Source organism: Schistocerca nitens, unplaced genomic scaffold (genome assembly GCF_023898315.1).
Source record: "Schistocerca nitens isolate TAMUIC-IGC-003100 unplaced genomic scaffold, iqSchNite1.1 HiC_scaffold_128, whole genome shotgun sequence".
Taxonomy (NCBI): domain Eukaryota; kingdom Metazoa; phylum Arthropoda; class Insecta; order Orthoptera; family Acrididae; genus Schistocerca; species Schistocerca nitens.
This window is the reverse complement of record NW_026045670.1, coordinates 1-14,259: the sequence shown is the minus strand read 5'-3', so window position 1 is coordinate 14,259 and position 14,259 is coordinate 1. Positions and strand designations below refer to the sequence as shown.

At 55.5% G+C, this 14,259-nt stretch overlaps 14 non-coding genes across 14 annotated transcripts; all 14 read left to right on the top strand.

Moving 5' to 3' along the window:
* The first annotated feature begins 685 nt into the window (after positions 1-685).
* On the top strand, positions 686-804 carry LOC126219053 (5S ribosomal RNA). Its single transcript, XR_007542558.1, has one exon. It is a non-coding gene; the product is annotated as a 5S ribosomal RNA (ribosomal RNA).
* Positions 805-1,656: 852 nt separating this feature from the next.
* Positions 1,657-1,775, top strand: LOC126219052 (5S ribosomal RNA). Its single transcript, XR_007542557.1, has one exon. It is a non-coding gene; the product is annotated as a 5S ribosomal RNA (ribosomal RNA).
* Positions 1,776-2,627: 852 nt separating this feature from the next.
* On the top strand, positions 2,628-2,746 carry LOC126219051 (5S ribosomal RNA). The gene has a single exon (XR_007542556.1). It is a non-coding gene; the product is annotated as a 5S ribosomal RNA (ribosomal RNA).
* Positions 2,747-3,598: 852 nt separating this feature from the next.
* Positions 3,599-3,717, top strand: LOC126219050 (5S ribosomal RNA). Its single transcript, XR_007542555.1, has one exon. It is a non-coding gene; the product is annotated as a 5S ribosomal RNA (ribosomal RNA).
* Positions 3,718-4,569: 852 nt separating this feature from the next.
* Positions 4,570-4,688, top strand: LOC126219049 (5S ribosomal RNA). The gene has a single exon (XR_007542554.1). It is a non-coding gene; the product is annotated as a 5S ribosomal RNA (ribosomal RNA).
* Positions 4,689-5,540: 852 nt separating this feature from the next.
* On the top strand, positions 5,541-5,659 carry LOC126219048 (5S ribosomal RNA). The gene has a single exon (XR_007542553.1). It is a non-coding gene; the product is annotated as a 5S ribosomal RNA (ribosomal RNA).
* An 852-nt stretch (positions 5,660-6,511) lies between these two features.
* On the top strand, positions 6,512-6,630 carry LOC126219047 (5S ribosomal RNA). Its single transcript, XR_007542552.1, has one exon. It is a non-coding gene; the product is annotated as a 5S ribosomal RNA (ribosomal RNA).
* Positions 6,631-7,482: 852 nt separating this feature from the next.
* Positions 7,483-7,601, top strand: LOC126219046 (5S ribosomal RNA). The gene has a single exon (XR_007542551.1). It is a non-coding gene; the product is annotated as a 5S ribosomal RNA (ribosomal RNA).
* An 852-nt stretch (positions 7,602-8,453) lies between these two features.
* On the top strand, positions 8,454-8,572 carry LOC126219044 (5S ribosomal RNA). The gene has a single exon (XR_007542550.1). It is a non-coding gene; the product is annotated as a 5S ribosomal RNA (ribosomal RNA).
* An 852-nt stretch (positions 8,573-9,424) lies between these two features.
* On the top strand, positions 9,425-9,543 carry LOC126219058 (5S ribosomal RNA). Its single transcript, XR_007542562.1, has one exon. It is a non-coding gene; the product is annotated as a 5S ribosomal RNA (ribosomal RNA).
* Positions 9,544-10,395: 852 nt separating this feature from the next.
* LOC126219057 (5S ribosomal RNA) lies at positions 10,396-10,514 on the top strand. The gene has a single exon (XR_007542561.1). It is a non-coding gene; the product is annotated as a 5S ribosomal RNA (ribosomal RNA).
* An 852-nt stretch (positions 10,515-11,366) lies between these two features.
* LOC126219055 (5S ribosomal RNA) lies at positions 11,367-11,485 on the top strand. The gene has a single exon (XR_007542560.1). It is a non-coding gene; the product is annotated as a 5S ribosomal RNA (ribosomal RNA).
* Positions 11,486-12,337: 852 nt separating this feature from the next.
* On the top strand, positions 12,338-12,456 carry LOC126219054 (5S ribosomal RNA). The gene has a single exon (XR_007542559.1). It is a non-coding gene; the product is annotated as a 5S ribosomal RNA (ribosomal RNA).
* Positions 12,457-13,308: 852 nt separating this feature from the next.
* LOC126219043 (5S ribosomal RNA) lies at positions 13,309-13,427 on the top strand. The gene has a single exon (XR_007542549.1). It is a non-coding gene; the product is annotated as a 5S ribosomal RNA (ribosomal RNA).
* The last annotated feature ends 832 nt before the right edge of the window (positions 13,428-14,259 follow it).

The window sequence follows — 14,259 nt, the reverse complement described above, 5'->3', positions numbered from 1 at the left end:
AAGAAGACTTTGAAAACGACAAAACAGTACGAATCGGCAGGTGATTTCTGAAACACGTCACCGCCTATTTTTGTGTAGGAGTGTAGAGTTCCAATTTTTTGTAATCACGAATTTATTCCTTAGTCGTCTCGTCTCGTCTCGTCCCGCAGACGTTTGTCGTGCTTGCGCTGTCATATGGACCACGACCCGAGCGGCAGCGAGCGGCAGTCGAGCAAAGTCGGGACAAGTCGGGACGGGGACGGGGACAGGGATGGGAATGGTGCGAATGCACTGCAAACTACGCACACACCTGGTGTGAGGCGAGGCGAGGCGACGCGAGGCGAGGCGAGGCGAGGAAGCCCACATGCTACCAGTGGCGCCCTCCAGCACGACACTGCCACACCACGCACAGGCCCTCCGCTGGACACCAGGGACAAGATGCGTCCTCCGCTAGTCTCGAAGGCTGCACGCGCGCAGCGAATGACAGGAGGTGCAACGAGCAGCAGTGCGTCTCACACACGCGGCGGTGCGCCCGCTAATTCGGCCGTCGCTCTGCTGGGACGCCGGGCGCGCCCCCCGCGCCGTCCTCGAGGAACTGGCTGTTGCGGAAGGAAGTGCTTTCGTCAAATGCGGTCGAAAACTAACATTTTGTGTGTTGGGAGAAAAGCCGAACGCGGATTCTGCCGTGCTCCTACATTAGATGAGCGCCAACGGCCATACCATGATGAATACACCGGTTCTCGTCCGATCACCGAAGTTAAGCATCATCGGGCCCGGTTAGTACTTGGATGGGTGACCGCCTGGGAAACCCGGGTGCTGTTGGCTGCCTTCCATTTTTTTTTGTTATTATGTCGCTACCCCTGCCAGCCCAATTTTCAAACTACCTTTCTGTTGTGACAAAGATGCTTCCTTAAGCCTTTTACACTACTGTAATGGTACGAAAATGCAGTAATTAACTCAGTTTGAGGGAGAATGTGCTAACCAAGTTTGCCAAGAAGACTTTGAAAACGACAAAACAGTACGAATCGGCAGGTGATTTCTGAAACACGTCACCGCCTATTTTTGTGTAGGAGTGTAGAGTTCCAATTTTTTGTAATCACGAATTTATTCCTTAGTCGTCTCGTCTCGTCTCGTCCCGCAGACGTTTGTCGTGCTTGCGCTGTCATATGGACCACGACCCGAGCGGCAGCGAGCGGCAGTCGAGCAAAGTCGGGACAAGTCGGGACGGGGACGGGGACAGGGATGGGAATGGTGCGAATGCACTGCAAACTACGCACACACCTGGTGTGAGGCGAGGCGAGGCGACGCGAGGCGAGGCGAGGCGAGGAAGCCCACATGCTACCAGTGGCGCCCTCCAGCACGACACTGCCACACCACGCACAGGCCCTCCGCTGGACACCAGGGACAAGATGCGTCCTCCGCTAGTGTCGAAGGCTGCACGCGCGCAGCGAATGACAGGAGGTGCAACGAGCAGCAGTGCGTGTCACACACGCGGCGGTGCGCCCGCTAATTCGGCCGTCGCTCTGCTGGGACGCCGGGCGCGCCCCCCGCGCCGTCCTCGAGGAACTGGCTGTTGCGGAAGGAAGTGCTTTCGTCAAATGCGGTCGAAAACTAACATTTTGTGTGTTGGGAGAAAAGCCGAACGCGGATTCTGCCGTGCTCCTACATTAGATGAGCGCCAACGGCCATACCATGATGAATACACCGGTTCTCGTCCGATCACCGAAGTTAAGCATCATCGGGCCCGGTTAGTACTTGGATGGGTGACCGCCTGGGAAACCCGGGTGCTGTTGGCTGCCTTCCATTTTTTTTTGTTATTATGTCGCTACCCCTGCCAGCCCAATTTTCAAACTACCTTTCTGTTGTGACAAAGATGCTTCCTTAAGCCTTTTACACTACTGTAATGGTACGAAAATGCAGTAATTAACTCAGTTTGAGGGAGAATGTGCTAACCAAGTTTGCCAAGAAGACTTTGAAAACGACAAAACAGTACGAATCGGCAGGTGATTTCTGAAACACGTCACCGCCTATTTTTGTGTAGGAGTGTAGAGTTCCAATTTTTTGTAATCACGAATTTATTCCTTAGTCGTCTCGTCTCGTCTCGTCCCGCAGACGTTTGTCGTGCTTGCGCTGTCATATGGACCACGACCCGAGCGGCAGCGAGCGGCAGTCGAGCAAAGTCGGGACAAGTCGGGACGGGGACGGGGACAGGGATGGGAATGGTGCGAATGCACTGCAAACTACGCACACACCTGGTGTGAGGCGAGGCGAGGCGACGCGAGGCGAGGCGAGGCGAGGAAGCCCACATGCTACCAGTGGCGCCCTCCAGCACGACACTGCCACACCACGCACAGGCCCTCCGCTGGACACCAGGGACAAGATGCGTCCTCCGCTAGTGTCGAAGGCTGCACGCGCGCAGCGAATGACAGGAGGTGCAACGAGCAGCAGTGCGTCTCACACACGCGGCGGTGCGCCCGCTAATTCGGCCGTCGCTCTGCTGGGACGCCGGGCGCGCCCCCCGCGCCGTCCTCGAGGAACTGGCTGTTGCGGAAGGAAGTGCTTTCGTCAAATGCGGTCGAAAACTAACATTTTGTGTGTTGGGAGAAAAGCCGAACGCGGATTCTGCCGTGCTCCTACATTAGATGAGCGCCAACGGCCATACCATGATGAATACACCGGTTCTCGTCCGATCACCGAAGTTAAGCATCATCGGGCCCGGTTAGTACTTGGATGGGTGACCGCCTGGGAAACCCGGGTGCTGTTGGCTGCCTTCCATTTTTTTTTGTTATTATGTCGCTACCCCTGCCAGCCCAATTTTCAAACTACCTTTCTGTTGTGACAAAGATGCTTCCTTAAGCCTTTTACACTACTGTAATGGTACGAAAATGCAGTAATTAACTCAGTTTGAGGGAGAATGTGCTAACCAAGTTTGCCAAGAAGACTTTGAAAACGACAAAACAGTACGAATCGGCAGGTGATTTCTGAAACACGTCACCGCCTATTTTTGTGTAGGAGTGTAGAGTTCCAATTTTTTGTAATCACGAATTTATTCCTTAGTCGTCTCGTCTCGTCTCGTCCCGCAGACGTTTGTCGTGCTTGCGCTGTCATATGGACCACGACCCGAGCGGCAGCGAGCGGCAGTCGAGCAAAGTCGGGACAAGTCGGGACGGGGACGGGGACAGGGATGGGAATGGTGCGAATGCACTGCAAACTACGCACACACCTGGTGTGAGGCGAGGCGAGGCGACGCGAGGCGAGGCGAGGCGAGGAAGCCCACATGCTACCAGTGGCGCCCTCCAGCACGACACTGCCACACCACGCACAGGCCCTCCGCTGGACACCAGGGACAAGATGCGTCCTCCGCTAGTGTCGAAGGCTGCACGCGCGCAGCGAATGACAGGAGGTGCAACGAGCAGCAGTGCGTGTCACACACGCGGCGGTGCGCCCGCTAATTCGGCCGTCGCTCTGCTGGGACGCCGGGCGCGCCCCCCGCGCCGTCCTCGAGGAACTGGCTGTTGCGGAAGGAAGTGCTTTCGTCAAATGCGGTCGAAAACTAACATTTTGTGTGTTGGGAGAAAAGCCGAACGCGGATTCTGCCGTGCTCCTACATTAGATGAGCGCCAACGGCCATACCATGATGAATACACCGGTTCTCGTCCGATCACCGAAGTTAAGCATCATCGGGCCCGGTTAGTACTTGGATGGGTGACCGCCTGGGAAACCCGGGTGCTGTTGGCTGCCTTCCATTTTTTTTTGTTATTATGTCGCTACCCCTGCCAGCCCAATTTTCAAACTACCTTTCTGTTGTGACAAAGATGCTTCCTTAAGCCTTTTACACTACTGTAATGGTACGAAAATGCAGTAATTAACTCAGTTTGAGGGAGAATGTGCTAACCAAGTTTGCCAAGAAGACTTTGAAAACGACAAAACAGTACGAATCGGCAGGTGATTTCTGAAACACGTCACCGCCTATTTTTGTGTAGGAGTGTAGAGTTCCAATTTTTTGTAATCACGAATTTATTCCTTAGTCGTCTCGTCTCGTCTCGTCCCGCAGACGTTTGTCGTGCTTGCGCTGTCATATGGACCACGACCCGAGCGGCAGCGAGCGGCAGTCGAGCAAAGTCGGGACAAGTCGGGACGGGGACGGGGACAGGGATGGGAATGGTGCGAATGCACTGCAAACTACGCACACACCTGGTGTGAGGCGAGGCGAGGCGACGCGAGGCGAGGCGAGGCGAGGAAGCCCACATGCTACCAGTGGCGCCCTCCAGCACGACACTGCCACACCACGCACAGGCCCTCCGCTGGACACCAGGGACAAGATGCGTCCTCCGCTAGTGTCGAAGGCTGCACGCGCGCAGCGAATGACAGGAGGTGCAACGAGCAGCAGTGCGTGTCACACACGCGGCGGTGCGCCCGCTAATTCGGCCGTCGCTCTGCTGGGACGCCGGGCGCGCCCCCCGCGCCGTCCTCGAGGAACTGGCTGTTGCGGAAGGAAGTGCTTTCGTCAAATGCGGTCGAAAACTAACATTTTGTGTGTTGGGAGAAAAGCCGAACGCGGATTCTGCCGTGCTCCTACATTAGATGAGCGCCAACGGCCATACCATGATGAATACACCGGTTCTCGTCCGATCACCGAAGTTAAGCATCATCGGGCCCGGTTAGTACTTGGATGGGTGACCGCCTGGGAAACCCGGGTGCTGTTGGCTGCCTTCCATTTTTTTTTGTTATTATGTCGCTACCCCTGCCAGCCCAATTTTCAAACTACCTTTCTGTTGTGACAAAGATGCTTCCTTAAGCCTTTTACACTACTGTAATGGTACGAAAATGCAGTAATTAACTCAGTTTGAGGGAGAATGTGCTAACCAAGTTTGCCAAGAAGACTTTGAAAACGACAAAACAGTACGAATCGGCAGGTGATTTCTGAAACACGTCACCGCCTATTTTTGTGTAGGAGTGTAGAGTTCCAATTTTTTGTAATCACGAATTTATTCCTTAGTCGTCTCGTCTCGTCTCGTCCCGCAGACGTTTGTCGTGCTTGCGCTGTCATATGGACCACGACCCGAGCGGCAGCGAGCGGCAGTCGAGCAAAGTCGGGACAAGTCGGGACGGGGACGGGGACAGGGATGGGAATGGTGCGAATGCACTGCAAACTACGCACACACCTGGTGTGAGGCGAGGCGAGGCGACGCGAGGCGAGGCGAGGCGAGGAAGCCCACATGCTACCAGTGGCGCCCTCCAGCACGACACTGCCACACCACGCACAGGCCCTCCGCTGGACACCAGGGACAAGATGCGTCCTCCGCTAGTGTCGAAGGCTGCACGCGCGCAGCGAATGACAGGAGGTGCAACGAGCAGCAGTGCGTGTCACACACGCGGCGGTGCGCCCGCTAATTCGGCCGTCGCTCTGCTGGGACGCCGGGCGCGCCCCCCGCGCCGTCCTCGAGGAACTGGCTGTTGCGGAAGGAAGTGCTTTCGTCAAATGCGGTCGAAAACTAACATTTTGTGTGTTGGGAGAAAAGCCGAACGCGGATTCTGCCGTGCTCCTACATTAGATGAGCGCCAACGGCCATACCATGATGAATACACCGGTTCTCGTCCGATCACCGAAGTTAAGCATCATCGGGCCCGGTTAGTACTTGGATGGGTGACCGCCTGGGAAACCCGGGTGCTGTTGGCTGCCTTCCATTTTTTTTTGTTATTATGTCGCTACCCCTGCCAGCCCAATTTTCAAACTACCTTTCTGTTGTGACAAAGATGCTTCCTTAAGCCTTTTACACTACTGTAATGGTACGAAAATGCAGTAATTAACTCAGTTTGAGGGAGAATGTGCTAACCAAGTTTGCCAAGAAGACTTTGAAAACGACAAAACAGTACGAATCGGCAGGTGATTTCTGAAACACGTCACCGCCTATTTTTGTGTAGGAGTGTAGAGTTCCAATTTTTTGTAATCACGAATTTATTCCTTAGTCGTCTCGTCTCGTCTCGTCCCGCAGACGTTTGTCGTGCTTGCGCTGTCATATGGACCACGACCCGAGCGGCAGCGAGCGGCAGTCGAGCAAAGTCGGGACAAGTCGGGACGGGGACGGGGACAGGGATGGGAATGGTGCGAATGCACTGCAAACTACGCACACACCTGGTGTGAGGCGAGGCGAGGCGACGCGAGGCGAGGCGAGGCGAGGAAGCCCACATGCTACCAGTGGCGCCCTCCAGCACGACACTGCCACACCACGCACAGGCCCTCCGCTGGACACCAGGGACAAGATGCGTCCTCCGCTAGTGTCGAAGGCTGCACGCGCGCAGCGAATGACAGGAGGTGCAACGAGCAGCAGTGCGTGTCACACACGCGGCGGTGCGCCCGCTAATTCGGCCGTCGCTCTGCTGGGACGCCGGGCGCGCCCCCCGCGCCGTCCTCGAGGAACTGGCTGTTGCGGAAGGAAGTGCTTTCGTCAAATGCGGTCGAAAACTAACATTTTGTGTGTTGGGAGAAAAGCCGAACGCGGATTCTGCCGTGCTCCTACATTAGATGAGCGCCAACGGCCATACCATGATGAATACACCGGTTCTCGTCCGATCACCGAAGTTAAGCATCATCGGGCCCGGTTAGTACTTGGATGGGTGACCGCCTGGGAAACCCGGGTGCTGTTGGCTGCCTTCCATTTTTTTTTGTTATTATGTCGCTACCCCTGCCAGCCCAATTTTCAAACTACCTTTCTGTTGTGACAAAGATGCTTCCTTAAGCCTTTTACACTACTGTAATGGTACGAAAATGCAGTAATTAACTCAGTTTGAGGGAGAATGTGCTAACCAAGTTTGCCAAGAAGACTTTGAAAACGACAAAACAGTACGAATCGGCAGGTGATTTCTGAAACACGTCACCGCCTATTTTTGTGTAGGAGTGTAGAGTTCCAATTTTTTGTAATCACGAATTTATTCCTTAGTCGTCTCGTCTCGTCTCGTCCCGCAGACGTTTGTCGTGCTTGCGCTGTCATATGGACCACGACCCGAGCGGCAGCGAGCGGCAGTCGAGCAAAGTCGGGACAAGTCGGGACGGGGACGGGGACAGGGATGGGAATGGTGCGAATGCACTGCAAACTACGCACACACCTGGTGTGAGGCGAGGCGAGGCGACGCGAGGCGAGGCGAGGCGAGGAAGCCCACATGCTACCAGTGGCGCCCTCCAGCACGACACTGCCACACCACGCACAGGCCCTCCGCTGGACACCAGGGACAAGATGCGTCCTCCGCTAGTGTCGAAGGCTGCACGCGCGCAGCGAATGACAGGAGGTGCAACGAGCAGCAGTGCGTGTCACACACGCGGCGGTGCGCCCGCTAATTCGGCCGTCGCTCTGCTGGGACGCCGGGCGCGCCCCCCGCGCCGTCCTCGAGGAACTGGCTGTTGCGGAAGGAAGTGCTTTCGTCAAATGCGGTCGAAAACTAACATTTTGTGTGTTGGGAGAAAAGCCGAACGCGGATTCTGCCGTGCTCCTACATTAGATGAGCGCCAACGGCCATACCATGATGAATACACCGGTTCTCGTCCGATCACCGAAGTTAAGCATCATCGGGCCCGGTTAGTACTTGGATGGGTGACCGCCTGGGAAACCCGGGTGCTGTTGGCTGCCTTCCATTTTTTTTTGTTATTATGTCGCTACCCCTGCCAGCCCAATTTTCAAACTACCTTTCTGTTGTGACAAAGATGCTTCCTTAAGCCTTTTACACTACTGTAATGGTACGAAAATGCAGTAATTAACTCAGTTTGAGGGAGAATGTGCTAACCAAGTTTGCCAAGAAGACTTTGAAAACGACAAAACAGTACGAATCGGCAGGTGATTTCTGAAACACGTCACCGCCTATTTTTGTGTAGGAGTGTAGAGTTCCAATTTTTTGTAATCACGAATTTATTCCTTAGTCGTCTCGTCTCGTCTCGTCCCGCAGACGTTTGTCGTGCTTGCGCTGTCATATGGACCACGACCCGAGCGGCAGCGAGCGGCAGTCGAGCAAAGTCGGGACAAGTCGGGACGGGGACGGGGACAGGGATGGGAATGGTGCGAATGCACTGCAAACTACGCACACACCTGGTGTGAGGCGAGGCGAGGCGACGCGAGGCGAGGCGAGGCGAGGAAGCCCACATGCTACCAGTGGCGCCCTCCAGCACGACACTGCCACACCACGCACAGGCCCTCCGCTGGACACCAGGGACAAGATGCGTCCTCCGCTAGTCTCGAAGGCTGCACGCGCGCAGCGAATGACAGGAGGTGCAACGAGCAGCAGTGCGTCTCACACACGCGGCGGTGCGCCCGCTAATTCGGCCGTCGCTCTGCTGGGACGCCGGGCGCGCCCCCCGCGCCGTCCTCGAGGAACTGGCTGTTGCGGAAGGAAGTGCTTTCGTCAAATGCGGTCGAAAACTAACATTTTGTGTGTTGGGAGAAAAGCCGAACGCGGATTCTGCCGTGCTCCTACATTAGATGAGCGCCAACGGCCATACCATGATGAATACACCGGTTCTCGTCCGATCACCGAAGTTAAGCATCATCGGGCCCGGTTAGTACTTGGATGGGTGACCGCCTGGGAAACCCGGGTGCTGTTGGCTGCCTTCCATTTTTTTTTGTTATTATGTCGCTACCCCTGCCAGCCCAATTTTCAAACTACCTTTCTGTTGTGACAAAGATGCTTCCTTAAGCCTTTTACACTACTGTAATGGTACGAAAATGCAGTAATTAACTCAGTTTGAGGGAGAATGTGCTAACCAAGTTTGCCAAGAAGACTTTGAAAACGACAAAACAGTACGAATCGGCAGGTGATTTCTGAAACACGTCACCGCCTATTTTTGTGTAGGAGTGTAGAGTTCCAATTTTTTGTAATCACGAATTTATTCCTTAGTCGTCTCGTCTCGTCTCGTCCCGCAGACGTTTGTCGTGCTTGCGCTGTCATATGGACCACGACCCGAGCGGCAGCGAGCGGCAGTCGAGCAAAGTCGGGACAAGTCGGGACGGGGACGGGGACAGGGATGGGAATGGTGCGAATGCACTGCAAACTACGCACACACCTGGTGTGAGGCGAGGCGAGGCGACGCGAGGCGAGGCGAGGCGAGGAAGCCCACATGCTACCAGTGGCGCCCTCCAGCACGACACTGCCACACCACGCACAGGCCCTCCGCTGGACACCAGGGACAAGATGCGTCCTCCGCTAGTGTCGAAGGCTGCACGCGCGCAGCGAATGACAGGAGGTGCAACGAGCAGCAGTGCGTGTCACACACGCGGCGGTGCGCCCGCTAATTCGGCCGTCGCTCTGCTGGGACGCCGGGCGCGCCCCCCGCGCCGTCCTCGAGGAACTGGCTGTTGCGGAAGGAAGTGCTTTCGTCAAATGCGGTCGAAAACTAACATTTTGTGTGTTGGGAGAAAAGCCGAACGCGGATTCTGCCGTGCTCCTACATTAGATGAGCGCCAACGGCCATACCATGATGAATACACCGGTTCTCGTCCGATCACCGAAGTTAAGCATCATCGGGCCCGGTTAGTACTTGGATGGGTGACCGCCTGGGAAACCCGGGTGCTGTTGGCTGCCTTCCATTTTTTTTTGTTATTATGTCGCTACCCCTGCCAGCCCAATTTTCAAACTACCTTTCTGTTGTGACAAAGATGCTTCCTTAAGCCTTTTACACTACTGTAATGGTACGAAAATGCAGTAATTAACTCAGTTTGAGGGAGAATGTGCTAACCAAGTTTGCCAAGAAGACTTTGAAAACGACAAAACAGTACGAATCGGCAGGTGATTTCTGAAACACGTCACCGCCTATTTTTGTGTAGGAGTGTAGAGTTCCAATTTTTTGTAATCACGAATTTATTCCTTAGTCGTCTCGTCTCGTCTCGTCCCGCAGACGTTTGTCGTGCTTGCGCTGTCATATGGACCACGACCCGAGCGGCAGCGAGCGGCAGTCGAGCAAAGTCGGGACAAGTCGGGACGGGGACGGGGACAGGGATGGGAATGGTGCGAATGCACTGCAAACTACGCACACACCTGGTGTGAGGCGAGGCGAGGCGACGCGAGGCGAGGCGAGGCGAGGAAGCCCACATGCTACCAGTGGCGCCCTCCAGCACGACACTGCCACACCACGCACAGGCCCTCCGCTGGACACCAGGGACAAGATGCGTCCTCCGCTAGTGTCGAAGGCTGCACGCGCGCAGCGAATGACAGGAGGTGCAACGAGCAGCAGTGCGTGTCACACACGCGGCGGTGCGCCCGCTAATTCGGCCGTCGCTCTGCTGGGACGCCGGGCGCGCCCCCCGCGCCGTCCTCGAGGAACTGGCTGTTGCGGAAGGAAGTGCTTTCGTCAAATGCGGTCGAAAACTAACATTTTGTGTGTTGGGAGAAAAGCCGAACGCGGATTCTGCCGTGCTCCTACATTAGATGAGCGCCAACGGCCATACCATGATGAATACACCGGTTCTCGTCCGATCACCGAAGTTAAGCATCATCGGGCCCGGTTAGTACTTGGATGGGTGACCGCCTGGGAAACCCGGGTGCTGTTGGCTGCCTTCCATTTTTTTTTGTTATTATGTCGCTACCCCTGCCAGCCCAATTTTCAAACTACCTTTCTGTTGTGACAAAGATGCTTCCTTAAGCCTTTTACACTACTGTAATGGTACGAAAATGCAGTAATTAACTCAGTTTGAGGGAGAATGTGCTAACCAAGTTTGCCAAGAAGACTTTGAAAACGACAAAACAGTACGAATCGGCAGGTGATTTCTGAAACACGTCACCGCCTATTTTTGTGTAGGAGTGTAGAGTTCCAATTTTTTGTAATCACGAATTTATTCCTTAGTCGTCTCGTCTCGTCTCGTCCCGCAGACGTTTGTCGTGCTTGCGCTGTCATATGGACCACGACCCGAGCGGCAGCGAGCGGCAGTCGAGCAAAGTCGGGACAAGTCGGGACGGGGACGGGGACAGGGATGGGAATGGTGCGAATGCACTGCAAACTACGCACACACCTGGTGTGAGGCGAGGCGAGGCGACGCGAGGCGAGGCGAGGCGAGGAAGCCCACATGCTACCAGTGGCGCCCTCCAGCACGACACTGCCACACCACGCACAGGCCCTCCGCTGGACACCAGGGACAAGATGCGTCCTCCGCTAGTGTCGAAGGCTGCACGCGCGCAGCGAATGACAGGAGGTGCAACGAGCAGCAGTGCGTGTCACACACGCGGCGGTGCGCCCGCTAATTCGGCCGTCGCTCTGCTGGGACGCCGGGCGCGCCCCCCGCGCCGTCCTCGAGGAACTGGCTGTTGCGGAAGGAAGTGCTTTCGTCAAATGCGGTCGAAAACTAACATTTTGTGTGTTGGGAGAAAAGCCGAACGCGGATTCTGCCGTGCTCCTACATTAGATGAGCGCCAACGGCCATACCATGATGAATACACCGGTTCTCGTCCGATCACCGAAGTTAAGCATCATCGGGCCCGGTTAGTACTTGGATGGGTGACCGCCTGGGAAACCCGGGTGCTGTTGGCTGCCTTCCATTTTTTTTTGTTATTATGTCGCTACCCCTGCCAGCCCAATTTTCAAACTACCTTTCTGTTGTGACAAAGATGCTTCCTTAAGCCTTTTACACTACTGTAATGGTACGAAAATGCAGTAATTAACTCAGTTTGAGGGAGAATGTGCTAACCAAGTTTGCCAAGAAGACTTTGAAAACGACAAAACAGTACGAATCGGCAGGTGATTTCTGAAACACGTCACCGCCTATTTTTGTGTAGGAGTGTAGAGTTCCAATTTTTTGTAATCACGAATTTATTCCTTAGTCGTCTCGTCTCGTCTCGTCCCGCAGACGTTTGTCGTGCTTGCGCTGTCATATGGACCACGACCCGAGCGGCAGCGAGCGGCAGTCGAGCAAAGTCGGGACAAGTCGGGACGGGGACGGGGACAGGGATGGGAATGGTGCGAATGCACTGCAAACTACGCACACACCTGGTGTGAGGCGAGGCGAGGCGACGCGAGGCGAGGCGAGGCGAGGAAGCCCACATGCTACCAGTGGCGCCCTCCAGCACGACACTGCCACACCACGCACAGGCCCTCCGCTGGACACCAGGGACAAGATGCGTCCTCCGCTAGTGTCGAAGGCTGCACGCGCGCAGCGAATGACAGGAGGTGCAACGAGCAGCAGTGCGTCTCACACACGCGGCGGTGCGCCCGCTAATTCGGCCGTCGCTCTGCTGGGACGCCGGGCGCGCCCCCCGCGCCGTCCTCGAGGAACTGGCTGTTGCGGAAGGAAGTGCTTTCGTCAAATGCGGTCGAAAACTAACATTTTGTGTGTTGGGAGAAAAGCCGAACGCGGATTCTGCCGTGCTCCTACATTAGATGAGCGCCAACGGCCATACCATGATGAATACACCGGTTCTCGTCCGATCACCGAAGTTAAGCATCATCGGGCCCGGTTAGTACTTGGATGGGTGACCGCCTGGGAAACCCGGGTGCTGTTGGCTGCCTTCCATTTTTTTTTGTTATTATGTCGCTACCCCTGCCAGCCCAATTTTCAAACTACCTTTCTGTTGTGACAAAGATGCTTCCTTAAGCCTTTTACACTACTGTAATGGTACGAAAATGCAGTAATTAACTCAGTTTGAGGGAGAATGTGCTAACCAAGTTTGCCAAGAAGACTTTGAAAACGACAAAACAGTACGAATCGGCAGGTGATTTCTGAAACACGTCACCGCCTATTTTTGTGTAGGAGTGTAGAGTTCCAATTTTTTGTAATCACGAATTTATTCCTTAGTCGTCTCGTCTCGTCTCGTCCCGCAGACGTTTGTCGTGCTTGCGCTGTCATATGGACCACGACCCGAGCGGCAGCGAGCGGCAGTCGAGCAAAGTCGGGACAAGTCGGGACGGGGACGGGGACAGGGATGGGAATGGTGCGAATGCACTGCAAACTACGCACACACCTGGTGTGAGGCGAGGCGAGGCGACGCGAGGCGAGGCGAGGCGAGGAAGCCCACATGCTACCAGTGGCGCCCTCCAGCACGACACTGCCACACCACGCACAGGCCCTCCGCTGGACACCAGGGACAAGATGCGTCCTCCGCTAGTGTCGAAGGCTGCACGCGCGCAGCGAATGACAGGAGGTGCAACGAGCAGCAGTGCGTCTCACACACGCGGCGGTGCGCCCGCTAATTCGGCCGTCGCTCTGCTGGGACGCCGGGCGCGCCCCCCGCGCCGTCCTCGAGGAACTGGCTGTTGCGGAAGGAAGTGCTTTCGTCAAATGCGGTCGAAAACTAACATTTTGTGTGTTGGGAGAAAAGCCGAACGCGGATTCTGCCGTGCTCCTACATTAGATGAGCGCCAACGGCCATACCATGATGAATACACCGGTTCTCGTCCGATCACCGAAGTTAAGCATCATCGGGCCCGGTTAGTACTTGGATGGGTGACCGCCTGGGAAACCCGGGTGCTGTTGGCTGCCTTCCATTTTTTTTTGTTATTATGTCGCTACCCCTGCCAGCCCAATTTTCAAACTACCTTTCTGTTGTGACAAAGATGCTTCCTTAAGCCTTTTACACTACTGTAATGGTACGAAAATGCAGTAATTAACTCAGTTTGAGGGAGAATGTGCTAACCAAGTTTGCCAAGAAGACTTTGAAAACGACAAAACAGTACGAATCGGCAGGTGATTTCTGAAACACGTCACCGCCTATTTTTGTGTAGGAGTGTAGAGTTCCAATTTTTTGTAATCACGAATTTATTCCTTAGTCGTCTCGTCTCGTCTCGTCCCGCAGACGTTTGTCGTGCTTGCGCTGTCATATGGACCACGACCCGAGCGGCAGCGAGCGGCAGTCGAGCAAAGTCGGGACAAGTCGGGACGGGGACGGGGACAGGGATGGGAATGGTGCGAATGCACTGCAAACTACGCACACACCTGGTGTGAGGCGAGGCGAGGCGACGCGAGGCGAGGCGAGGCGAGGAAGCCCACATGCTACCAGTGGCGCCCTCCAGCACGACACTGCCACACCACGCACAGGCCCTCCGCTGGACACCAGGGACAAGATGCGTCCTCCGCTAGTGTCGAAGGCTGCACGCGCGCAGCGAATGACAGGAGGTGCAACGAGCAGCAGTGCGTGTCACACACGCGGCGGTGCGCCCGCTAATTCGGCCGTCGCTCTGCTGGGACGCCGGGCGCGCCCCCCGCGCCGTCCTCGAGGAACTGGCTGTTGCGGAAGGAAGTGCTTTCGTCAAATGCGGTCGAAAACTAACATTTTGTGTGTTGGGAGAAAAGCCGAACGCGGATTCTGCCG